This window comes from Gouania willdenowi, chromosome 12 (genome assembly GCF_900634775.1).
Source record: "Gouania willdenowi chromosome 12, fGouWil2.1, whole genome shotgun sequence".
Taxonomy (NCBI): Eukaryota; Metazoa; Chordata; class Actinopteri; order Blenniiformes; family Gobiesocidae; genus Gouania; species Gouania willdenowi.
Window position 1 is genome coordinate 18,388,522 of NC_041055.1, and position 26,877 is coordinate 18,415,398.

The following is a 26,877-nucleotide window of genomic DNA, read 5'->3' on the forward strand; positions in this document are numbered from 1 at the left end:
CACTCAAATAGGAAATACGCAGACGGCAACGAACACACACGTAGGACATATATCCAGATTCCACGCAGGCCTCGGCCCTGCATTCATACTGACAGCTCAGAAATCTAAAGTTACATGTGGGGAAGTTGATGCCTGCAACAACACTTTGAACCCTGCTAGTATGTGTGAACACTTTTATTCACACACTCGGACCTGACTTTGATATTTAATGTTCCATTTTTTTTTCTTTCTTTCTTCTTTCTCTTTCTTCTTTCTTTCTTTCTTTTCTTTCTTTCTTTCTTCTTTCTTTTTTCTTTCTTTTCTTTCTTTCTTCTTTAATTTACACTCCCCATAACTTCACCTAATTTTAACCGCTTTACTTGATACGTACGTGATTGATGATGTTTGCATACAGAATCAGCTCATGCAAATTGTTGCTCCTTCTGCAGCTGCACTGGGAAAAATTGGAAGGTTAAAGTCAGCTCACTGTGGAAAGAGAGGGAACATTTCTCATTTTGCTTTAACAACCCATGCAGGTCAAGGGATTTGAACGGAGGACACAAACTTCATTTCGCTGCTGTGAGTTTTAATCAGTGATGCATCAATATTTCCAGATTCTCCTTCCAAACCATAATATAATATAATTCAGTTGAACTTATATTGCGGAGTACTGTAGTTTCACAACATACTGCATAACAATAATATGAAGGATGTGTTGCTAGGATGCACGCACTATAACCATCAAGGCACTTTTGACACATAACTGTTTAACTGTAGAAAGAAATGTGTAAATAATAACATTTCTTGAACAAAAATGTCATCTTCACATATTCACAGTTTTATTTATTTAGTTATAAATAATCGTTCAAACGCAATCATTTTCATTGCCTCTTTTCAGGTAATGAATTAAGGGGCGCCGATTGAAAAGTTGCACATGTTAAGCTACTTTTGCAACATTTAGCAACAAACTGCGTTTAATAAAACATATGGGAAATTTTTATATTCATTTTGACCCAGATTTACAACAATATTTGTGAAATTTGTGATATTTACTTTTCTCGTGAAATAATAATGTCAGGGTTAAATCGAAATGTTAAATGTAAATGTTATGAATTTACATAAACCGTGGGCGACCGTGGCTCAGGTGGTAGTGGGTCGTCTTCTGATCGAGAGGTTGGGGGTTCGATCCCCAGTACCTGACTATGTGTCGAAGTGTCCCTTGGGCAAGACACTGAACCCTAAGTTGCCTCCCAGTGGTCGACTAGCGCCTTGCAAGACTAGCGCCTTTGCATGGCAGTCCTGTCCCACTGGTGTGTGAATGTGAGAGTGATTGGGTGAATAGAGCTGATCTGTAAAGCGCTTTGAGACTGCTTCAGTGTGGGGATAAAGCGCTATATAAATCAAGTCCATTTACCATTTATGTTTAAATATAAATATGAAATCTATTTGCTAAATGTTAAATCTAAATGTCACAGGTGAAACTAAATATTTAGCTACTCTGCAAATTCACCTGAAGCACAAAAATAAAAATTCATTTAAATGACATGTTGCGCTTGTTAAAATAAAAAGCAAGTTTTTTTGCAACATTTAGCAACAAACTACGTTTAAAAAACATTATGGTTTTTTTTTTTTTAAATTAATTTTGACCAGATTTAGAGCAATATTTGTGAAATTTGTGATTTTTTTACTTTTGTCGTAAAATATGTCAACGTTAAATCGAAATGGTAAATGTACATGTTAAATGTTATGTTTAAATATAAAAATAAGAAATCTAATTGCTCAATGTGAACTCAAATGTTAAATCTAATTGGTAAATGTTAAATCTAAATGTCACAGGTGAAACGAAACATTTACCTAATGTGCACATTCGCCTGAAGTACAAAATAAAAAATGTATTTCGATTAACATTTAGATTTAACATGTATACTTAAATGTAACATTTAGATTTAACATGTATACTTAAATGTAACATTTAGATTTAACATTGAGCATTTAGATTAGAAAAGTAAAAATCACAAATTTCACAAATATTGCTGTAAATCTGGTCCAAATCATTTAAGTTTGTTAAACATGGTTTGTTGCTTAATGTGGCAAAAAGTTGCTGTTTATTTTAACATGCGCAACTTTTACGATCTGTGCCCCATAATGGATAAGGAAATGTAAAGATGTTTCTTTACTTCTCATGTAATCATTGTTACACATATTGCAGAAAATAAGTGATTTCATATTTCTAATGTTAAATTAACTTCTTATACCACCAATAATAAGTTTTAGTTTATAGTACAATGTGTTTAGCTTGTAGTCAGTGTAGAGGTTAAGGCTTTTGGATGAAGGTAACTATTGTACATCCTTACTTTTAATGTGAAATGTAACCTCTATTAACCTTGCTGATGTAATACATGTGTCTTTACAGTGAGGCTAAAATATCTGTACAGGTGTTTCAATGAATGTTTTTTTCATTCTTTTGACCGGCTTACTGTCGGATGTCTAGTTGTCCTTAATAGAACGCCTACATTCCAAATTGAAACAATTTCTTTCTTTTAAACTTGGGTAGCATACACGCATTGGGTGTGTGAATGTGTGTGCGCGTGCATGTGCAAGGTTATTATGTCGTCATATTACAACAATATTAAACCCTTTTATACACCTCACAAACCTACACACATGCACGCGCTCACTTGGTGTCATCCAGTGCTCGCCCATAGATAAGTATTTTAGATCCCATTGACATTGATTTTTCTGCAAAGCACCCTTTGCTACTTCCTGATTTACTGAGGAAATGCATTTTGCCATTAAATCGACTGAGTTTTGCAATCACAGAAAGCTTTTCAATCCTCCTTAAGAGAGAGAGTGTGTGTCTGTGTGTGTTGCTCTACATATTTCAAATGGGTAGTTTTCCCTTGAGTTGCCCAGGGCAACACCTTAAACAGCTTATTAGTTTAAAATGACATAGGGCAATGCTTTTCTGTTTTACTTAGCGAGAGATTAAGACAAACAAGGGAAGTGTTTTAAGCTTTTGTTCTTGTAGTCAAAGGCATTTCTGTCAACCTAAAGGTAAAAACAAAGTAAAATATGTCAAATGTGTTAAAAATCTTTAATAGAGGTGCAGGACCTTTTGGCATTTACAAGTTTTTGCTTACGACATGACAATCCCCAAACCTGCAGTTTATCTTTTCCTCTACGATTCACAGTTTTCCTTCCTTTTGACATATATTGATCATCCTCTGTCTATTTTACAATTTTGTATGTGTGATTTGTAACCGTGAATGACCCAGCAGCCCTGAGACTCCGTGACCTAATAGTGCTGACAAGGAAGGGATTGGATTAAACCATCCATGCATAGCCAGGTCTCATCTCTTCTGAAAACACTGTGTGCTCACTCACTTAGATACCAGCTGCGTTGTACCTGAACGATCCTTCATGAACTCGTTCACATTCTGGGGCGAACGCTATCTGAACGTACCGTATGTCTGCCTAAGGAACATTATTGTGAGCGCGTTCATTCTGACATTTGTGAAAGGTGCTCTCTCACTGTTCCCCTTCGTTCAAGAGAATCGCAAATCCATAGAACTTTTCAAGAAAAATATGGGGCGCCGATTGTAAATTTGTGCATGCTAAATAAACAGCAACATTTAGCAACAACAACATTTACAAAACATATGTGATTTTTAATTTTTTTTTTTTTATGTTACTTTTGACTAGATTTACAGCAATTTTTGTAAACTTTGTGATACTTTTTTCTCATAAACTGTAATGTGCAATGTTAAATCTAAATGTAAATGTTAATGTAATGTTAAATGTAAATGTTCATGTAACTGTGTATCTTAATGGAAATGTTATCTAAGTAAATGTAAATTTATCTAAATGTTCATTCCTAAATGTTTCTAAATGTTATTCTAAATGTTAATCTGTTCACTATAAATCTAAATGTTAAATAAATCTAAAGTTAAATATAACTAAATGTTAAATATAAATCTAAATATCAAATCTAATGTAAAATCTAAATTTTAATGTCAAATGCTAAATCTAATCAGTGAATTTACATATTAGCTCAATATTTAGTTCCACCAGTAACATTTAGATTTCACTTGTAATGTTCAGATTTAGATTGAACATTGACATTATATATTTACAAAATAAAAATATCACAAATATTTGTAAATCTGGTCAAAAGTAACGTAAAAATAAAAATTCACATATGTTTTTTTAAACATGGTTAAGTTGCTAAAAAAAATATGCTGTTTTATTCTAGCATGTGCAACTTTACAATCGGCATCCCATTAAAAAAAAAATAAAAAAACCCTGCTAAAACACGGCCAGCGGGCATCTCCATGATCACTTAAAAGAATCTTATGAAAAGATAACATCTTCTGGAGTTTAACAGTATGCGGCAGTTTAGAATGGACTCCTTGAGAGTTTACTATTTTAAGTTGTAATTTGTTTGTAGAACCTGCCTGGTATGTAATGTTACCAGCATTGTTTTCTTTTGGTTCCTTTTAGTATGAACTGAAATGGAATATGATCTGAATTGTTTCAAGGTTTGGAAAAATATTGAAATGGAATCATTACAGGAGCAATGTTTGCCTTAAGATTTTGAGAATTGACTGAAGGGGTGAAAGCTGCAGCTGCTATTACTAGGGACTGAATGGGTTTCAACAATGTTGGGGAAAAAACTCACTTAGAATTAGTTATGGTGGAAAAAGTAGTTAGCTCAAAGTTCACTTAAAAAAAAAAAAATTATGAACTGAACTGATGTAGAAAAGTGAGCTTTCTTAACACTGGATACAGGCGCAGACATTCCAAAACACACTTCTTTTACGGACTGAGAATCCGGGAACAGAAGGGTGAGGAATAACTACTAGCTACATATGTTAACATCCAAGTCATGGCTGAGCACTGTCCTAGTTCGTCTTGCCCTTGTCGCTGACAAGACATTAGGTGTTTGTGACAAGCTGCTTGCTATTCCTCGCTCATGTTAGCATGGCTAAGGTCGCACAGACATTTGAACCCATCGTTATAGCAGACCTAGTTGGTGTATGGCATCTGAGTGCCAATTGATAGGGATTAGCAAAGAAATGTGCGAACTAGCTCTCGGGGATGGGCCTTCTCACTTCTGGAGGTCAGTGTACATGGTCTGTAATGTGTGTGTGTGTTTGTACGTGTGTTTGCCTGGCAGTGGGGGGCTAGGCCGGGATTGAAATGACAATGGAGAAGAATTTAAATGAGAGAAAAAGGGGATCAGGGACGTTTGCAAGGAGGATGGAAGAGGCTTTGGCGCTATTGTTATTCTGCCTCTTTGTCATTCTGCTCTATCTCTCTATTACAAATCCTCCATTCTCAATCTCCTATGCTCTTAGCTGCCACATTTATCGCTCTGCCTTTCTCTGATGTTATCCCAACTTGATCCCTATCACTGTTTTCTACCTGCTGGTCTTTCGATCCTTGGTAATACTACTTTTATTCTTTGGATGTTCTTTGGTGTTGGTGGTGGCGGGGGGTCTGTCTTCTTGCTCACACAAATTAAGATTACGCCGTGCTAAATTTGAGTAGTTTGATTAAAAGCATTGGTCAGCACATTTTAAATGTCTATTGTACTAAGATTAAGGACAACTGTAATGTTGGTGTGACCCAGTGTAAGTGTGCCCACATTTTTCCCACTTGCGCTCTCCTTTTGAAACGGTTAAATACATGTAATCTCCTCTTTCATACATTTGCAATATCTACCGTTTTCTCCTCAATTCATGTGTCATATTTTACCATGTTTGCACCCTTTTGTTGTCTGTAGCTGTGTTTCCATAACCCTCGGAAATGCACAAAATCTGGTAGTGTTTCCATTACACTCAAATATTGCAAAAAAGGTTTACGCTTTCATGAGGAGGAATTTCAGACTTTTGGATATTAAAATGTGACAAAAACGCTATATAAACACTTTTTCCGCATATAAACGTCGCAGAAACGACGTACGTGGTCACATGACCGTTGCTCTCCAAGAAAACATGGCCCGGTATGTGTAAACAAAAAGAGACCAGGACATTTCTTAACGTTATACTTAAAATTATTGCTGCCAGATTAGACGTGAAACAACAGAGGAATGCAGAATGTAAGGTGGTTCTGAGCGTCCATCTTCCAGCAGCGAGGTCTTGCCGGATGAGATTTCACGGTTACAAGGCTCCCGCCCAAAACGACTTTCAATGTAAACACGTTCAAAGCGCAATTATACTTTGTCGACATTTCGAAACATCGCTTTTGTTTTGCGAAAATTCTGTAATGGAAACCCAGCTTATGTCTCATTGAATCTGCAGTGCAGTGTTTGATCAACCAGTACGAGTAGATCCTGATCAGCATTATTGGAAACCCTAGCCTAAAGACGTCCTCCATGTTACTGAAGCAACACAATGAGAACCCTGATTGATATCATTGAAAATAATGATTTTTTTTTGTTTTTCTACAGTAAAAATCAAAGCCTCCAATCACAAACTAGATCCAATGACATTGCCTTTAACAATAGACTGACATCCTACACTAAGATGTAAATAAGTCAGGCTGTTTGTGGTTTTGTTTTGTGCAGTTGCCCCACATGTTTTCCTGCCTCTTATGTATTATTTTCAGACCACTGCTGTGCACCATCTCTAGTAGTAGCCTCATTTTTTTTTTTTTTTTCCCAATTTCTCTTTAACTCACCAGTTCTCTAAGCCTCTCATTGTCTGTCTGTTTTTGGGCCCCCCACCCCCGTGTTGTGCGTTATTGCCTCGGCAACCTGTGGTCAAACGTAGTCCAGTTGCTAATAAAACCACTTTCAAAACAGACTCATTGATTTCAATCACTCTGCGTGTGTTTGCCATACACAGGCATGCTTACTTTGTGTCCACATCCCTGCGCCCCCCGCCCCCCGCGCCCGCCGCGTACCCCCCCCGCTCCTCTTCACCCCATCCCTTTGCTCTCTAGCGGCTCTAATTGCGATCAATTAGGAAACTTCAGAAGACTGAAATAGGAGCTGTGACAAGGGGCATCCGCTGAGCTGGCAGGGAAGGCAGAGAGGGAAGGAGCAGTATAGAGAGGATGGTGACACAGGAGTGGATGGAGGGGGGGGGGGGGGGGGTGGCGAGGGGGGGGCTGGGGAATGGGCCGCTGAGTCTGAGTCAGTGTGGAGAGATGAGCTAATGGTAATAGTGTGATTGATGGTGGCCACAAGCAGCTGAAAGTCACATCGTTTTTCAAGCCAGGTATTGATTCCTGACAAGCTCTTGTTAGCTTTTGGGCAGAGTGGATTGGGCATAGCGCTAACTTCACCATGGGTTGGGGTTGAATTCCCATTATAAGTGAATGCTGGGGCGGAGAAGGGCTTTTAAAATGAAGCATCGGGCTTTAGATTCCCACTGGGAAAAAAGTGTTAGAAAGTAATTTAGAAAACTAAAACAAATTTTAATAACTGTGATTACAGGTTTAAGTTTGTGAGAGATTGGTCTTGGGAGGACGACTTCAACCTTTAGAGAAATTAAATATCTTTACCGGAAAAGAAAAATTTTCAGATTTTTAAAATTTAAAATAAATAATTAAAATGTGTCGCTCTAAACCATAAATATTTAATAGATTTTAATAATTAACTATTTTTGTTGATTGAAGTCCTGACATTCTCCCTAAATGAGGCATTATTTTTATTTAATCTCTTTTAAGTAATTCAAAAAAAGTTTTCCTCTCATGATGTGCACTTCTATTCTCATCTAAGAAATGGACAAACCGTGTCTTTAAGGATTTGTTGATTTTTTCTCCAGAAGTGAAAGTAACGGATTATAACTACTCACGTACTGTAATTGGTTACTTTTACAGAAACCTTTACTTTTTTGAGTATATTTCTAAATCAGTAATTTGACATGTACTTAAGTACATTTTAAAAGAGTAAAGTAATTTGTTACATTTCTAACACCCAACTGTTACTGAGTAAATTACAATTTTTGGTTTTAAAATGATCAACGGACATTGTGAAACCACAAAATATTACATGAGCAGACAACAATCGCATCATAGCCGACCAACCAGATTTAAAACGTAATGCAACGGTGCCAAAACGGCATTGAATGCCAGTTATTTTGGTCAGTTCTACAGTTCATAAATTTAGTCTGAGAATTAGGGCCCGGGACAAGGTGCCGACGTAAACGATGACGTCGATGCAAAAAATACGATGACGCAAAATGTGCGCGCCGATGCAATCGTCTGACCAAAACAAAGATGGCGGCGCCGGAGAATAACTTTACGTGAGTGGTTTCCTCGAACACGCCCTCATTCGTCGAAGGTAGTTGTACCTTCGTCCTTTATCACGGGACAGGAGGAAACATCGCCGTGACAATCAGCGGCGGCAGCCGCACAAACAAGCCAAGCGCAAAAAAACACATTCTCCTCACAACCGAGTGCATCACATCGAATGGCTCTCACCATTAAAATATGAACAAAGAAATCTTTGCTCTTTTCCTGAGTCATGGTGAGAAGTTGCTCTACACCAGTGGTTCCCAAACTTTGATATAGATCATAATGATAGAATCAATGAGTGAGAACACACATTTTAAAGAATTGTATTTTGTAAATAAGTGGAATAAAACAGTATTTAGTGACTCATGAATAGATTAATTTCTTTAAGTTTGTAATCATTTGTGTCATCTCCTCCCTAGTGTGTGACCAAGACTGACCCTTGTATTTCAGTTCATGTTCTAATCAAGATCATTTACATCATTATTAGAATTATTATAAATTTTAACTAAGAGTGAACTGATAATTTTGTTTTTTTTTGCATTTATTTATTATCAAATGTTCATACATGAGATGTTTACTGCGGCACTATTTATTACCAAAAAATAAACGTGGGAGGTGAAAGTAACTATGAACTTTTACTTTGGAATATCATTTAATTGAGCTTCTTTTTCCTTGTACTTGAGTGTTTTATGTATGACTTACCTGTACTTGTAGGATTTCAATCAAGTAACAGTACTTCTACTTGAGTAGGATATACTGTATCAGTACTCTTTACACCTCTGGTTTTCACAACATTTTTGTGAATTCAGTGCATGTGGTTCCTTACAATAAGTTAATTCATTATTGTGTTGTTTTAAATTGAATTTCTCTTTAAAAAAAAAGAAAAAACTCACAGGGAAATCGATCACACTGCCTTCCTTAAAGTACTCTTACCAAAGGCAAAGCAAATGACTTGCATATCTAGACATTTTTATTTATTCACACTGAAGCGCGATCGTTTCCCTTTAGTCTTCTAAAGCAGGCGGCTGGAAAAGTGTTTTCACATCTATGTGTGTTCTACAAGATTGATGCTACATTAGGCAACACACAGCCTGTGCTGCAAATAAAGAATGAAATATAAACACATCCAACAGTTATTTGCTCTCGTTTCATCGGAGATACATCCATTTGTTTGCAGCGTGTCTGTTTTTTGATACACATGGAAGAAGCTGGGGAGCCACTGGTCTCGTGTTTGGATGGCTTCCTGCCTTGGGCCATACAGACCCTTTTATCTGGTCACCCTAATGTGCGTGCATGTGTGTGAGGGGAGAGGGAGAGAGAGGGAGATCTTCAAGTGAAGAGATGGGAGGATCAATACTATAGGGCCGTCAGGAGGTCGTTACTCCCATAGAGAGAGGGAACAGGACACCATGCAGAGAGTGAAGAGGGAGTGAGTAATATAAAGAGTGAGGCACAGAGAGGAGAGCGAGGGAGGAAGACAGGAAGACACAAAGGGAAGAGACGCGGACGTAAATGGATGGGTGGCGGAATAAAGCAAAACTAACAGGAAAAAGGTGGACTAGATGATAGCGGTGATGAATGGATGTGTAAGAGGAACGATGAGAACATGGAGAGAAGAATAATGCAGATCGGGAGTGGGGGAAAATGAAAGAAAGGGGTGAAGGGAAGGGCAAGTGCACAGATAAAGTGGGAGGACAAAAGAATTACAGCTAGTGTAGCACTGGTCACGAATGAAAACTAGAACTAAAAGTGGAAGGCATAAAAACTAGGACTTTACTCTTTTAAAACACATATCTTCTCAAATGACATTATCACAAAAACATCTTGATGCCAATTTTGTTTTATATATCTATTGTAGGTGACGATACGATGCAATATATCCCGATATTAAAGTATAAAACGATTATTGCAATTTTTAATTTTTATGTATATGACTGAAGAAACAACTAATCTGTAAATGTGTACACCTTCATGAGAATATCATGTATGAAATACATTTTATTGGCACACACTCAAAACATTGGCTTTATAATGCCATGTGCCAAAAAACTTAAAATAAAACAAAAAACAACGTACAATCTGCCTGTGGCTTTTAAACCTACTATGACTTATTGCATTTAACTGAGGTATATGCCTAGAACAACAAATAAATGCAGAAAGTTAGTATTTTCTTTTTAGATTTTATTGAAAAAACACAAGCTGGTCCACATGCCCAGGTTTCAGAGCACTTCCTTATGCAGTTACAATGTCTCCTGTAGTGGAAATAATTTCCTGGTTAAATAAAGGTAAAAAAATAAAAATAAATAAATACAATTTAAAATCGATATGGATGCATTTAGAATTTATCTGAGAATCGCGTGACGTAATATTGCAATATATCGCTGAATCGATTTAATTTTTTTTCAACACCCCCAATCTATTGTGTCACAATTTGAAACAAGTAATTCCACAAATTGTGTATTCAATAGTGGTTGGAGAAATCAATGCGTCGTCATTCTAAACGTAATGCACACATTTCCAATAATCAATAATTTAAATGATAATTAGACAAAATACTGTTCAAGGAATGTGAACGACGCTATGGCTTACCTCCCATGTTAGTTTATTATTAAAAAATAAATAAACTGTAAATTAAACTTTGAAAAGTTTTTTTTTTAATTGTATCATATATGTAACATACAAGGATGCTGCTACTGTACGTTGTCACTTCACTATGCGATAAAGAGGTGAATTTGTCTTAATTCTGATTGTAATGTTTTAAAAAGCAAGCAATTTATCAATGGTCACGGTGAAAAACAAATACTGTAAATGCTGCATATATAATATGAAAATATTATATAACCACTCTGTAAAAAGGTATGTACTATAAAAATGGATATTACATGCATAGGTATATATATATGTGTATTTTTTTTTTTTTACAGTACATAATTGCTATTAGCTCTCACAAGCTCAACATTCTGAAGTAGACATGCTGAACATTAATTCTTAGCTGCTAATAGCGGAAGTCTGTCAGACTGACCTCAATCATAATTAAAAACTATAACAATATGCTGTTTGCTTGTAGCGTCTACCCATGCTCATGGAATATGCTGACTCTCGCACAATAATAATAACTATTGTATTCTTTTTGCTTTACATGAACTGAATTAGAAAAGTCAATCGTTTTTAAACTGCATTGCATGCTTTTTTTTTTTTTAAAAAAAAAAATTTTAATCATCTCACATATAGTATATGGAAATATTCAAACACTAATCACAATTTAAAATCATATAACAAGACTGAAACAGGCAGAAGCAAAAATGCTTATACGCCCAACATAAATCAGAACATTCTAGCATTCAACAAGTACATTTGAGTTGCCTTTTTTCAAATAATGCAAAAAATAAATAAATAAAACATTTGTACTTTAGTTCATATACAACAGTGGTTCCCAAACTTTTCACAGTCCCTTAAAAAGACAGTAAAAACTAATTATTGTCCTGATTACCAAATAATTCAGTTGTCTATAAATCAGCTACATTATCTAAATACACAAATTCAAAATGTATATTCCACAATATTTGGAGAATCACAATTTTCCCTTGCTTTTCCCCCCATGACTGCTGTCATTTTAAATTTTAAATTGTTCAAAAAAGTCAATTGTCCTGCAATTATTTAACACAATTATCACAAATTAAATACAAATCTATGAAATTTGAAAGAGCAAATCCTGCAGGGACTAATATATCAAGTATTGCTTAGATATTGTTGGCGCCTTACATACTTTATGTATGATTTATACATCGTGTAAAGTACAAACTTGGGTACATTCATCAATGTTTTTTTTAATTTTGACACCCTACGACAATTTGCGTACCCCGGGGGTACCCGTACCCCACTTTGGGAACCTAGGATGTACAACATTTAACAAAGAACCAAAGCATATTTCTACTGCCCCACATAACTATCTAAAATATATTGTGACATTTTCCCTTTTTTCACTCATTTTTTACTTCTTTATCAACATTTTTCCATAATGTAAGACAGACATCTTTGTTTAACTTCTAATATTGCTTTTGGTAAAATAAACATAAATTGATCTCTTAGGCTGTATTTGCTGGTCTGTAGTGAGAAGTATTTTTAAATGCCGTCTGGAAGAGTATTTATTTTTAGTTTTGAACATTAGCTGTGTTATTTTTATAGTAAAACAACAATCTTTAAAATTGTTTTGATTTAACATGCTTATCTTCTAAGGGTTAACAGAAAAAATCCCTTAATGGTCTGTATTAGGGGTGGGGAACCTCTGGGTACCCTCGCGATACGATAAGCGATACAAAGCTCACGATAAAGATTATCTCACAATATGACATACTACTGCGATTATCAATATATTGGTCAGAAATCAATCTACGATATCTGACATGAAATAACATTTTTATTTCATATCTCTGAAAGACAATAGATTGAAAAAGTGTCCTATGAACAGTGACACTATTTTAGTGCAACATTTCTGTAAATAAGTGTCAACATATCAATGTGAACAAATAAGTGTCTCCAATAGTGCTGTCTATCAACAAAAAAATAGGGTCTTTCCTACAATAATAAAAATAAATATTAAATAAAAAAAATAAAATAAAAAATGTAATCGATACTTAGCGCAAGCATGTCGATAATTGATCGTGTGAAAAAAATATCACGATATATTGCCGTATCGAGATATTGTCACACTCCTAGTCTGAATAATTTCAAAGTCATGTTTAATATGTAATCCTATAAATGACATGTCATCATCCATCCATCCATCTTCATACCCACTTATTCCCGTTTAAACAGGGTCGCGGGGGTCTGCCGGTGCCAATCTCCGGCTCTCATAGGGGCGCTGGGCGGGGGTACACCCTGGACAGGGCGCCAGTCAATCGCAGGGCAACACAGACACAGACAACCACTCACTCTCTCACTCACTCCTATGGGCAATTTAGAGACTCCAATCACCTTAGTCATGTTTTTTTTGGATGGTGGGAGGAAGCCGGAGTACACGGAGGAAACCCACGCAGCACGGGGAGAACATGCAAATCCATATGTCATCAATATTTATTTCTTTTTTTATTATTTCAATTAAAGTAGTAAGTTTAAAAAAAAATATATACTGAAATATTGACTGAACCATGCATATTGGGTGTTTTTTACATCTTGAACTTTGCAAGCATTCATTCCCGGCTTGAGCTTTTTCTTAAAGAAACAACAACAACAAAAAAACTCCATGTATTTATAGTAGTTGTTTCAATGCATAATTCAGTGAACATAAACATCAAATGAGGAAAGAACCGTAACTGTATCCCACATGAGCTAAAAGCTTCAACTTGACACCCGTAATGAATATTAAAATCCTTATGACCTAACCCTGCATATGCAGATGATGTATTGTACCACTTCCCCTGTGTCTATTTTTAAAACCCTTTGTCTTTTTCCCGGTCTGAATTTCCTTTATCTCATTTTATCTGCTATGTTTTTTCCCCCTCATCCCAAAATGCGATCCATTTTTGTTTCCTCCCAGTTCATGAAAAAACTGCCAAACAGAGACAGATAGCAGTGATGCTGAAGCATGCCAGCTGCAGAAGAATCAGCTGAAAGTAAAATAATAAATAATTAAAAAAAAAAAATGCTCATTTTAATCATCGCATCATCAGTTGTAATTATCTCTCTGCACTGTTTCCAGCAAGGAAAAAGATTAGGTTTCCTAATGGAATCTGGGAATAGCAATATTCAATGTAAGAGAATAAAAAGGGGGGATTATACCCCATTATTATTAAATGTATTCAAGATGAATAATTTCTACTGTGACTTTCATTGCACTGGGGCTAATAATGACCCAGCTCCGTTAATGAAAGAAAAGTGACTCTGAGGGCATAACACAGTTTCTCACAGTGGCACAAAAACATCAATCTCTCTAAAAATGTTTAATCTGGTTTGTAGTTTGACGGAAAAAAAAAAAAAAAAATGACATTATGTACTCTGATTCAGAATTTCACTGAACTATTTTTAGATTCTATCCACTAGTTCAGAACATTGCAGGAGATAAAAGCCACATTTTAGCAACCATTAGTTACTAAAAGGCTCCATTTGGGAGGAGTTGTTGTTGTTTTGGTTAAAAAAAAAAAATATATATTGTGTAATCATCCCCTTGATGATTTATCAAACTCACTTATATTACAATTGAAACTCATTTTCAATAATATGATGATTATAATATTATAAACTGCAATATTGTTAACTGATATCCCCAAATTTGGCATCAATTCAAATAAAGTGATTTTTTTTTACAAAACATGAACCAATGCTCACTAAATGCATTTAAGGACACCAACTTTGCAGTTAGCAGCTTTAAGGAAACAGTGGTTGCAAAGTCCATCCATTGGGACTGGCCATGCACTGGTGAGGGATTATTATGGCAGGTTAGGCTTGAGTTCATCTGAAATCCAGTTAATAAAATTTAATTAAAATTTCAAAAGCATTGATTTCAAACAAATGTAAACCAAAAGCAGTAAATGAGTTTGGTTTACATTAATTAAGCTGAGCAAAAACCAGTATACTTGAAGTTCATTTTATAAAGTATGCTTGAGTATAAGTATAGCAAGTATACTATGGACCATGTACTTGTTGCGTACTTGAAAGTACACTAATTTATTACTACTTCGGACTAAATTGGAACATTTTAAGTCCATAAAAGTATACTTTAAGTATACTTTACAAGTTAATTTTAAGTTTACAAAAGTACACTTTGAAGTATACAAGTAATATATATATACTACTAGTATACTAGGCATATACTTCTAGTCCACATTTTAGTTTATTGAAGTATACTTAGAGTATACTTTTATGAACTAAGAATAAGTATAAGATTTAGTATTAAAGTGTAAGTCTAAGTATTACTGTAGACTATTCTTTATACTTTTCAGTATAATCTAAGTATACTTCACGATATGTTTCTTAAGTATATAAATAATAGTATATAAAAAAGTAAATTTCCATTATTATCCTCAGTTTTAGTATAAAATAAGTATACTTGTAGTACACTTGAATAAACTTTTTGCTTAGGGTATGCTAACTTTACAGACAAGATTAATATTTTGTAATTGTATTGTTTGATTAACAAACATACATGTCGTTTATTCAGGATTTAACATGTTTTTGTGGCGTTTGTACCACTTGATCTATATTAGCAGAGTTTTGGCTTCCAACATTAAAACGGAGTGATCTTTGTTGCTTTTTATTACATGGTATAAGTGGTTAGCTTCTGCCCTTTTAGTTACCTACTGTACACAACATATTTACTGTATTAGGTGAAACATGTGAAAAGACAACACATGTTGTAAAACTAAGAATAGCTTTCAAATGAAGCTTTTCATTACTCGGGTAACCAGAGATATTTGTGTTTATAGCACTTTTGACTTGCTTTGAGAGAAATAAAACATTCTAATATCTCCTTGCAGTTAAATGAATTGATGTTTGTTTTTTGTTTTTTTTCTACAAAAAGATTAATTTAAAGGCGGAGAAAAACGGTAAACTAAATTGTAAATCTGCATTTTCTCTGTCACGGGGCAGTGAAATGTAAAAAGCTTGATTGAATACCCCCAGCAGGACTTTAGCAGTCTGGGTTATTGAACATTAGCCACAGTCGGTGATGAAGACTAACAGCCTCATTGATAACACAGTATGATTTTCCAACCTGCATCTCTCCGTCTACCCCAAGGTTAGAGCTCACGGGGGAGGAGACGGATCAGGTTACACTAATGCATCATTGCTGCTGGAGGACACACGTGCACACGCATCGTCACACGCCGTCTCACCTCCTCTGTCTTCTCCTTTCCCTTTCTCTTTCTCTCACACACACACACACACACTTGCATGGTGATCTCATTGTACAGGTCTCAAGCAATAACAAAGTGTGTTTTAGATCCTCACAAATGGCAAACTTTATGCTGTCTATTGCTAAAAGCTGTTAGTAGGTCTTTGGAGAAAAACAAAAAAACATGAATCAAATATTAAAATTTTCGGCTTGTACATTCAATGTTATTAAACTTCCATCCATCCATTCAATAAACTTTTCTTTTGATCATAATAATTAGCATTAATGTTCACCTTAATGAAGACTAATGTTGTGCCGATACTAGTATTGGGAGGAGTCCCGATACGGCACTAAAGGGCTGGATCGGTATTGGTAAGTATTAACAATCAACACGCCGATACCACCGATCAAACTATTCTTCAAACTACTTTTGATACCCAGCCCGCCGAACACCAACAAAGAAGAATCAACCGTAACTCGGCAATCCCCCCTCCACACTGAGGGGTCTATGGCCGCCTCGCCCCCTCCGAGGGAGTACGGGTCTCACCCTCTCCCCCTGCAGACGGCTACGCCCCCCGCCTTAAGGCCACTCCTCAGGCAGCCGGCCTCCCCTGTCAAGCGTTGCGGCCAGCTCCAAGGGCCACAACGGACTTACAGCGGACGCGCTCGTAGGGATACGCCGGCGTCCACGGGCACTGCCTCCTGCGTAGCTACAGTCTGGTTTGTCGTCCGTCGCTCGAAACCGAAACCCCACTCTGCGCTGGTGGACATGGCGGTCTCGCCCTGGCCATCGCCCTGGGTACCCAGCAGGCCTCCCTCCCTCCTTCACCCCAAATTGCTTCCCGGAGCGCCCGCAATGTTGTCAGACTATTGCTACAAATGGGTGAAATGCGAAAGAAAAAAATTCACTGTGATCAATAAAGTATATATTATTTATTTATTTATTTTCTGAAATGATGCCAAAAGTTTTTTAGGAAATATTTTTTGGTTTTTCCCCTCGTAAAATTATTTCATCGACTCAGGAAAACGAAAAAATATTTCCTATTAAAAGCTTCCCATCATTTCAAAACAAAAACTAAAATATTTCCTTTAAAAACAGAAGAACAGGGCAACTTTTTTTTGTATTTCCATGTTTTTAATCTCATCAATTTAGAAAAATGAAACTTTTTCTCTTCTGACTCCAATAAGTTCCCGTAACAAGGTTCTACTTTTTCTGATGCTATGTTTAAATACAGTTAGTAGCACATTTATTAACATAACAAAATCAGATTTCTGACAATAACCTTGATCGTAAATGATTGTCTAAAACGATTCTGCTTGATTAAATGCATCTAAAACCAGTTAGACATTTGAACCTAAATTAACAAATACCACCAAGCCAATGAATGTTGGTGGAAAGACTAAAGAAGAGATGCAAAGCCTGGTTCCGCTTCCCAATGATGCTTTCCATGCTGTCATAATGTATTCTTTATACTCTGGCTTCTTTTCTGGTGTTGCTCACAATGTGCTGAGATTGCAGTTAGTCATTAAGTCATTCAAATCTGCAGCAAGCATGCAATTCTGACTGTGATTGCACCCCTTTTTTGACAAGTGCAAAGTGTTAGTGGAGTATCAGTGCTTTGACACTTTTCCGATGCTATCCATATATAATACACTTTTACTTCTAAAGCTCAGAGTAGCCGTGTACTGAAGCCTACCTAAGCTGACTCAAGGGCACAAGGTGGCTTACACCTTGGATATGTTTGTAGTCCGTCAAAGGGCTAACACAAGAAGTCCAACAATCACAGCCGCACGCATTCACTTCTGCTTTCTGCTCTGCACAGGATACCTGGGCTGGACTTAGAATATTTTCTGTACAGCTATAGGAAGCTAAAGTTTTCACATTTAACAAAAAGAACATGCATGCTTTGAAAGAATATTTAAGACACCATCCATGGAAATAGATACCCACTGTCCCGCTTTTCGCAAAGCTGACTGCTTTGTGAAAAGCTCTTCAGGAGGATGGACCTCTGCTTGAAGGTTGCAGGGCTAAAGCTAGGCAAGGCAAATGTATTTGTATGGCGTATTTCATGCACAAGGTAATTCAACGTGCTTTACATGATGAAAAAAGTGCAACAGAAAACATTTAATCGGTTCAGTATCAATTAGAACATTAAAATCAGCAGTTAAAACATTTCAGTCAGAATCACTTTAGTCAAATTGTTTATTAGCATGCAGTTTAGATTTGACCTCACTCTTCCATGAGCTACACGGAAAGGCATAAGCAGAGAGAGCGGTCAGCATGACACATAGCACCCATTTTAAAATCGCTGAATTGGCTCTCTTGTGTGTTTTAGTTTCAGTTTTAAAGTTATCTTATTGGTTCTTAAAGTTGATATCTGGACTTTCTGAGAAATCTATGTTTATGTATGATTCTTTTCAAATGCGAAAAAATACCAAACTAGTCTTTTACTCTGGTCTACTGCCAGTGGTCATTCATATACAGTACATCAATGTATATAAGTCCCGCCTTCGTTCTCAAGACCCTTACACAAATGGAAATGAGCACCGTGATTTCCCAGCCAATAGGCTTCAACTTCCTGTTTTTGAGACCGTCACGGGTAAATATGTTTTTGGCTCTTACCTGACCCATAGACCTATATCAATGCGACCTTGTTTTGTCTGCGATGCACATGCAGAAAAGTAGAGGCGTGGCTTCTGGTAGAGTGGCAGAGGCAGGGGAGGAAGTGGAGCGGTTTAGGGCGGGACATTGAGACATTTCTCAGAAACTCTGGATATCAGCTTTAAGTATTTTAATGGTCTTGGGCCTTCTTATCTCTCAGAACTGCCTTTACCATATGAGCCTCCCTAGGCCTTGAGGTCCTCCGGCGCTGGCCTTTTAATAATCCCCAAAGTCAGGACACGGTGAGGCATCGTTCCAGGTTTACGGCCCCCGTTTGTGGAACAGTCTGCTGGAGAACCTCAGGGCTGCGGAGAATGTTCATATTTTTAAGAATTCAAGACCCACCATTTAAAATTAGCTTTTAACTAATTATTTATTAATTTTATGATTGTTATCTTTTATGCTTTTATCATTTTAGGATTGTTATATTTTATGCTTTTATCAATTTAGGATTGTTATTTTGTATGTCGTTGAAAATCGTTTATTTTTATAGTTTTTGGGAAAGTTCCGTGATTGAGCAGTGGTGCTGTCTGTCTCGTGGCCCTCAGTGTTGGTAAATGGCTTTTGCTATTTTGCTGTGCCGGGGGCTCCGTCTCAGCGCCCTGTGCCCACGATCTATGTTCAACTCCTTATGATGTCTCCTTACCTAGATCCTCTGTGCCATTGTCCTTATTTTAACCTGTGTGTCTGTGTGCGGTAGACAGGGTTTGTGCAGGGTGAATGTTCTGTTTGTTGTTGTCTTTGTGAGAGCTCTTTGAGCTGCATTTTATTCTGGGGTTTCCTGTGGATTGTTTGCGTGGGGTGTTTTTTTTTATTGTATGCAAGTTTTAATGATGTAAAGCACTTGGAATTAAATTGTATACAGTAGTCCCTCGTTTATCGCGCACTAGGCAAAATCCGCACAGTCGTCAGCGTTATTTTTTACAATTCTACATGTTTTAAGGCTGTAAAACCCAATACACAATTTACACACTTTTCTCAGACAGGAATGAACATTTCTCTCTTGTTTAAACACTCTCAAAGTTTAGATTTTAAAACATAAACCTGTTTTCAAACATACTGTACTTCAGAGTCACACTGCTAGCGATCAGACATAGATGCCGAACGCAATCACTCTTTGTTGACGATGACGTCATGTCAACACGGACACCGGTCTGTTCACCCATTCAACCATGGGGTAGAAGCTGTGTGTGACCACCTGGAGCTGTAGGACACGGCCTTTATAACCGGGACCGGACAAGGAAGGATTTGGCGTGGAGGAGAATCAGCGAGGAGGTGGTAGTAGCAGGTAAAAGTTCTCCCTACATATACTACTGTATATGAAAAGGGTTTTATAAATCCAATTTGATTGATTGATTGATACATAATGTTCTAAAACCTAACAGTATCTAGCGTTTGCCGTCCTTGGTCGGAAATGGGGAAAATTAAGACAAAAAGAGCTTGATTGTCTCTGTGTGTGTGTGTGTACCCAGCTTTAAGGCTCAGCAGACGTGCTAGTGCTAAAGTTTGTCTACGCAAGAGACGCCTTGGATAAACCTGCAGGATTAAGAGAAACAAACACGCTCTCATTCCTAGACATTTACACGTACACACATTTTTATTTGTGCGTTTATGTGCTCTAGATTTCATTTACAGGAGGCCTGGCAAGAGGTCGTTGTTTGAACTCTGTTTGAAAGAACCATACGTTGACCTGTATTACTGGGAAAAGACCAGAGAGCAAAGGTTATTTCCCTCTTTCATACCCAGCCCTTGACACACATGCGCGCACACACATACACACACACACACCCAGTGTAGTGAGAGGGCTTGATTGTGTGAGCCAGAGGAAATGCAGACACAGCAGAGGACAGGCTATCCATTGATCTGAGTATAGACTCCTATCCTTCCCAGCCTCTCCTTTTTCCCTTCTTTCCAGCTGCTATCTCACACTGTCTCTGCTCTTGTGTTATCTCCACTTCACTCTCTACTTACTGTTCTGCTCCCTAAGATATACCTCCCTCACATTTTAAATCCTCCCTTTTTCACTATACCTGTTGGATTAGCTGCTCCTTTTTCCCCCACACACATATTTTGAGGATGTTTGATTGTTCCTTTTTGTCAGGTTTGTAATGTAGGAGTAAGAAGAACACGTCCAAGTTTTTGCTTCATACAATATATTCCTGCATTATTTGTACTTATTCTGAGTTGCAGGGTAATAAATTACCGTTAACATTTTGTGCGTAGTTCATAGCTCGTAATTAGCGATTGCGATTGAATATGTGATTATTATTTTCAAGGGCCTCTTGTCATGTATTTTTCAATAAACACAAGCAATAAATCAATCTGTTTCATAATAAACAGTTTCAGATTTATAAATAAATACAAAATGTACATTTTAAAGCACAGATTACAACAATGAAGCAAACAAATCTGTGGCATGGTAAACGTGTGGACTGCACTTCTTAAACACTCTGAACTTAACAGAACAAGAAAAAAAAAAGTTAAAAAAAAAAAAAAAATGAAAATTGCAGCCATTGCGTTTAGAAAATTGCATTTTATGAGATTGTGAAAATATCACAAATACAATTAAAAGTTCAGCCTCACTCATAATACCTTTAACCCTATATTAAACTGAATTCACTGCCAGGCAATGAAAATGTAAAAAATAAAATGTATAAACAAACAAACAAGCTCATACATGTACTTTCCTTAAATTGCTAGCTGTTATTTCCAAAATGCAAGATAATACAACACAAATGTACCACTCTCTGCTCGAGCACAGACATTTTAGGGTTTTGTTGAACCCATAACTTGACATTAGTGATGTGTGACCTGTATAATTCTGATTAGGCTATTTCTCTGTAATAAAATACTGGATTTGTCAGCATTAATAAACTGATTTGTCTGTTTAAGGTTCTGCACAATATTAGAATTAAAATATCATTTTCACAAAAAAGTGTTGATATTTTTGTTAACTAATAAAAACTAAACTATAACTTTGTCACATTGGACGAAATACAATCAAAACTCATGTGATCATCCAAACATTAATACCATCCCATATCAAGTTAAAAAATAATTGTCATAGAATTTTTATTTGTTCATTTATTTTTTTTAATGCATAAACTCTCATCTTGTATGTTTTCGTCGACTAAACTGTCATTTAGTTGAGTAAAACTACCCTATAACTTGGGGTCGTGACCCCATGTGGAGTTGCATAAAATGTCTAGTAATTGATGAAAATCATGACTGATTAAAAAAATATTTAAAAATAATATTCTTTTTTTTTTTAAAACAACAAAAAAAAAAACAATACATATTTTTAAACATCTGTATTCTATCTCAAAATTAAGTGAATAAAATGTGGACAGTAAGAATATCAATGAAAGGAAGTTCATAGAATAGATTATGTCTGGATTAGTGGGAGAACTGGTGCTTAGAACTCAGTGACAGGAAGCACAAGCAGGTAGTTTGAGTGTCGGAGCTGTGCCAGTAAAAGCAGGCAGGAAGCTGAACCAGGAGGAAATGATTTAGTGAACACACACGCGCGCCAGCAGTGACTAAAGCATCCTTCAAATGCGTCATAGACTCAGAGCTGTTGTGCATCCCTCGTCTCTGTTACTCCATCCTTCCCTCACCTATCCTTGTTTTCTATTACCTCTCTCCCTCTCATTCCCTCAGCGACCCGCTCCCCTTCCTGCCGGACAGGCTTTTATGTGAGCCATGTGGACCTCCCTAGTGACATGTGGACCCATGCGTCCAATGCGTCTGTGCACATGTTGAAGGTGCTGACATGTACGTTTCTGTTTGAAATGTGTGTGCGTGATGGAGGTGCTGACGTGTCTGATCATGGTGTGGTTCTCCTTGCTTGAGGTTGTGACTACAGCCTTTGTACATTAAAGAAGCCACTAAAGGGGGGGGGACGCAGAGAACATGAGCAGAGTGAGAGACCAGAGACAGATCTGAAACAGAGGGAAGATTTAGACAGTCGTCAGGCATCAAGGATGACAAAGTGTCGATTAGAGAAAAGGCGTTTTTGCACTGCACCTGTTGCCATCACATTGTTAGCATATCATGGAGCCACATACCTAATGTAAAGGCAAGGAACAGTAATAGAGATAAAGAAAGGGAACAAGAACTAGAAGATCATCCTCCTTTATGCATTTTGAGGTTATATGAGAATAATAATTAGATGTTTTAATCTGATTTTATAATAACCAGAATGAAATAAAAACCATCTTTGTGACCAAAAGTGGCATTTTTGGGTGTTTTTTTTTTTCTTTGCCTCACATATTCTGGTCATTTTTAAAACTAGTTGGATGAAATTTTGCCACTATTGTTTTTTTTTTCATCTTTATTTGTGTGATTCCAAAGTTGTGTGTATTAGAAGTGCACAGAAAAGACGATATGCATCATACTGACGATTAGTAACATCGTGACCAAATTTTCCCCCTTGATTCCCATTGTGACCACGTATTTTTAATATACTGTAATCATGACATATAATGCTTTTTCAATGAATACCTAATAGATCAAAGCCTTTACCTTCAAAATAAAGGGGAAATAAGTTTTAGGTGTAATGGCTCCCTGTCAACCAGAGACTATTGCATAAAGTTTTAGGGACATTTTCGTGAAGGCCTGGCTTTCTTATCTTGCAAAATATGCAAGGTATACAAGTGTATTTTTTTCTTCATAACTGTCCTTGTGCCAACAATAATAATGCATTAAAATCAATTCTGCTTTCAATTAATGACACGGTCAAGGCTTTAATATTTTCATCAAAAATATTTCACTTTGGCCCTAATTTGTGGAAATACTGTATATTTAGTGTTTCCTGCTGAAAAAAAAAGGAATTTCTCGTGATAAAAAGACCATAAACACATAAAAAGGGTTTAAAAATGATAATATATTTTATATCCATGAATAGGTCTGAAGTAGTTGAAAAGATCTGATGCGGTGGAAGTGAAAAAAATCTAATTCATGAAGTACATTTTTATTGTACTTTTATGAGACGGACCGTTTGTGTACACACAGTGTATGTAATTAAGCAAAAGTGCCTGCGTGTCAAAATGAAAGCCATTCGTTAAAGACTATTTGGTGAAGGAAAAATAGACAGATAGATTTAGAAACCTTTGGCTTCAGGCTCAGGGCTTTTACAAGAATGGGGGTGGTGGGCGGGGAGTGTGAGTCTTACACTGGTTGCTCTAAAGGTTTCATGTTTCACTCTTTGAAGGTGGCACTTAAGTTACTAATAGAGACTGAGAAAAGGAGGTGGTGGGGCTCTGTCAGAGTGCAATGAGCCTGTGTAGAAAATGACAGGTTATAGTGTGCGCTGATTGGGACTTGAAGTGCGTCTGAAGGGCCAGGCTTCACCGCCATAGAACAATCCATGTGTTAAGAAGATACTTAACTGAACTCACAACAAGAGGCACAATGCATCCGTACATTAGAGGTCATTTTATGCAACATCACAGAATAGCATCCTGACACTTTCTGTTCTCATTTATTTTCTACTTGACTTTGTTATTAAAAAGAAAGTGTCTGGAGGGAGCCATAGCCCCCAGGACTATAGGTACATAGTCTACTGGTCTAAGGCGCCGCACTCACTGCTGATGTGGGTTTTGCTAACGTGGGCTCGAATTCCATATTTGACAAATCATTTTTTTTTTCATTTTAACATATTTAACATAGCAAATTCCACCTTTGAAAATACATATCTGACAAAAATAAACATTTTAGGGTTAGGTATAGAGTTAGGGTTAGAGTTATGGTTAGGTTTAGTGTTAGGGATATAGTTAGAGTTACAGTTACAGTTGGGGTTAGGGCTAAAATGAAAGGATTAACCTGGTAGCTAAAAATAAATATGAGCTAAAATACAAAATACGGAACTTTAAATCATGTGGTGCACCTATCACGTGACCTAAACTGGCCAATGAGGGGCGCTGCATATCCATAGAGTGGCAGTCTACGGATACGTTTAACGTACCCGTAGCCACGGCCTAATAAAAACATGTAAGAGTGACTGCCCTCTATGGGTTCAAACTTGGCTACTACAATAAAATGTTGCTATTGGCTGAGAATGGTTTGTGACGTCTTGGTGGTCACTGTTGGCCCCGCCCCCTATTAAAAACTAGCACCTGGACTCTATCTGTGGCAAGTAGGTTGGGTTGATAGAATTGTGAATAGAGAGGTATAGTATTGATTGGGCAGTTAAAATATCATAAATTGTTCTTTGGAGATTGTATAGTATATACTGGGTGTGTCCTCACTGCCACAGTAGTCCCACCCATAATCAAGTAAATCAATTTCCCCCTAGTGGCAGGTCAGTTTAAACCTCAGGTTTTAGTTACTCTTTGTGTGTGGAAAATGTTATTTTAGATCAGTTAATGTGTCCAATGTTATTCTACAAAGCCTCTAAAGCAGACATAGGCAACTTGCGGCCCAGGGGCCACGTGCGGCCCTCGATCTAATTTTGTACAACCCCCAAAACAAAATTGTTATTCATGAAGTTGGAAGTTATATAAACCCCAGCATAACACACAGAACTCCAGAAACACAGAGAACGACAGCAAAATGCATAAAATGTCAACAAAGGTACACAAAACGATATAGACACAATAAACAACCACTTGAACACAAAATAACAACAAAATACACAAAAGGACTTCAAAGACACACAAAATGCCCACGAAATTGCACAAAATGACAGAAAAATGCACAAAAGACATTAGTAACACAAAAAATTGGACACAAATAAAGTGGCCCTCGGATAAGACAATCACATTTTTGTGGGCCACGCATGTGACAGAAGTGACATAAACCTAATTTTTCTATTAAATACATTTAACATGCTAAAGCAAATCTATGCAGATTTATTTTAAAAACCTGAAAATACAATAGTATTTAAAAATCCTTATTGAATCTGTTACTTTATAACGCACAATGGAAACTACTTGTTATATTTATAATATATAATATTTATAATTTATATCAGGACTGTGGCCTTCAAATAATGCTTTTTATTTAAAGATGAAAGTGAAATTAAGAGCACAGAAACGGCAAGTCCATGTTTTTCCATTCACACTTCAAGTGTCTGTCGCAAGGTTGGTAATGTGTCCTTTAGCTTTGAGTGTTTTATGATATTTATTTTTGCACAGCCTTTTCAGTAATATCAATTCTTCTCCAGACGTCTCATGTGCTTGCCACTTTACGTGCTTTCTAGTCCAATGAAGACAACTCTTTGTTTATGAGGCATTAGTCGATGCCTTTGAAAAGAGTCCACAGCAATGGTTGAAAGATGAAAGCATAGACAGAAAGAAAGCACTTGTCCACTCTGTGAAACTCTTCAACGCACTCCAATGCACTTACAATAGCACACATCATGGACTACATTAGTAGATAGATATACCTGAAGATAAGAATAAAAATGTTTGTGAAGTGAAGCAAACTTTCAGTAGAGAAACAATCTCATCAGTCTTTTGAAATCACGAATCTAAAAGCTTTTCCCCCAAATGGTTTTCACAATAAAAGTCACAATGTGTGTCTGTGTGTGTTCTTAGCTGCTGTGGTGCCCGTCCTTTTTCAAGGTCAGCTTTAAAGTAGCTTTGATGTTTTTTTTTGGCTGCCATCAACTCCAAAGTGACCATTTCTTCCAATATAGGCGTTCACTGCTTTGTCTTTGATGTTAGTGCTAAAAGAATTACTGTATACACAAACAAGTATCCTTCACTGCACCTTCTAGTGGTTTGATTTGGCATTACTAGAATTGCAAATTACTGCACAAAATATGCTTATTGAATACCACCATAAAATATACATAAATACTGTTTTTTTTTTTTTTTTTTTTCTTTTTTGTATATTATAATTTCTGAATAGGAAAAGTATACAGAAGCTCTTCTAGAGACATATTTAGGGTATTTTATTGTGTAATCCATTATATCACATTGTAACAAGCACTCATTTTGACTGATTTAAAATCTAGTCTTTATGTTTTTATTATGTTTATAAATATACAAAAATCGATCCGTCGATGTTCTGAGTTATATATGTATATATGACGATCTCGTTATCAGGATATTTCAGGGTATGTCCAAAAAGTAATGACATCAATGTTTGATCAGTAATTGCTAGAGAAAGGTTGTATGGTTACGTTTTCAAATACCCTTGTTCAATTGCAAATCAATTA

At 36.6% G+C, this 26,877-nt stretch overlaps 1 protein-coding gene across 1 annotated transcript in view; it reads left to right on the forward strand.

Moving 5' to 3' along the window:
* cntfr (ciliary neurotrophic factor receptor) overlaps positions 1-26,877 on the forward strand; it is a 330,218-nt gene that overhangs the window by 56,032 nt on the left and 247,309 nt on the right. The window lies entirely within an intron of this gene.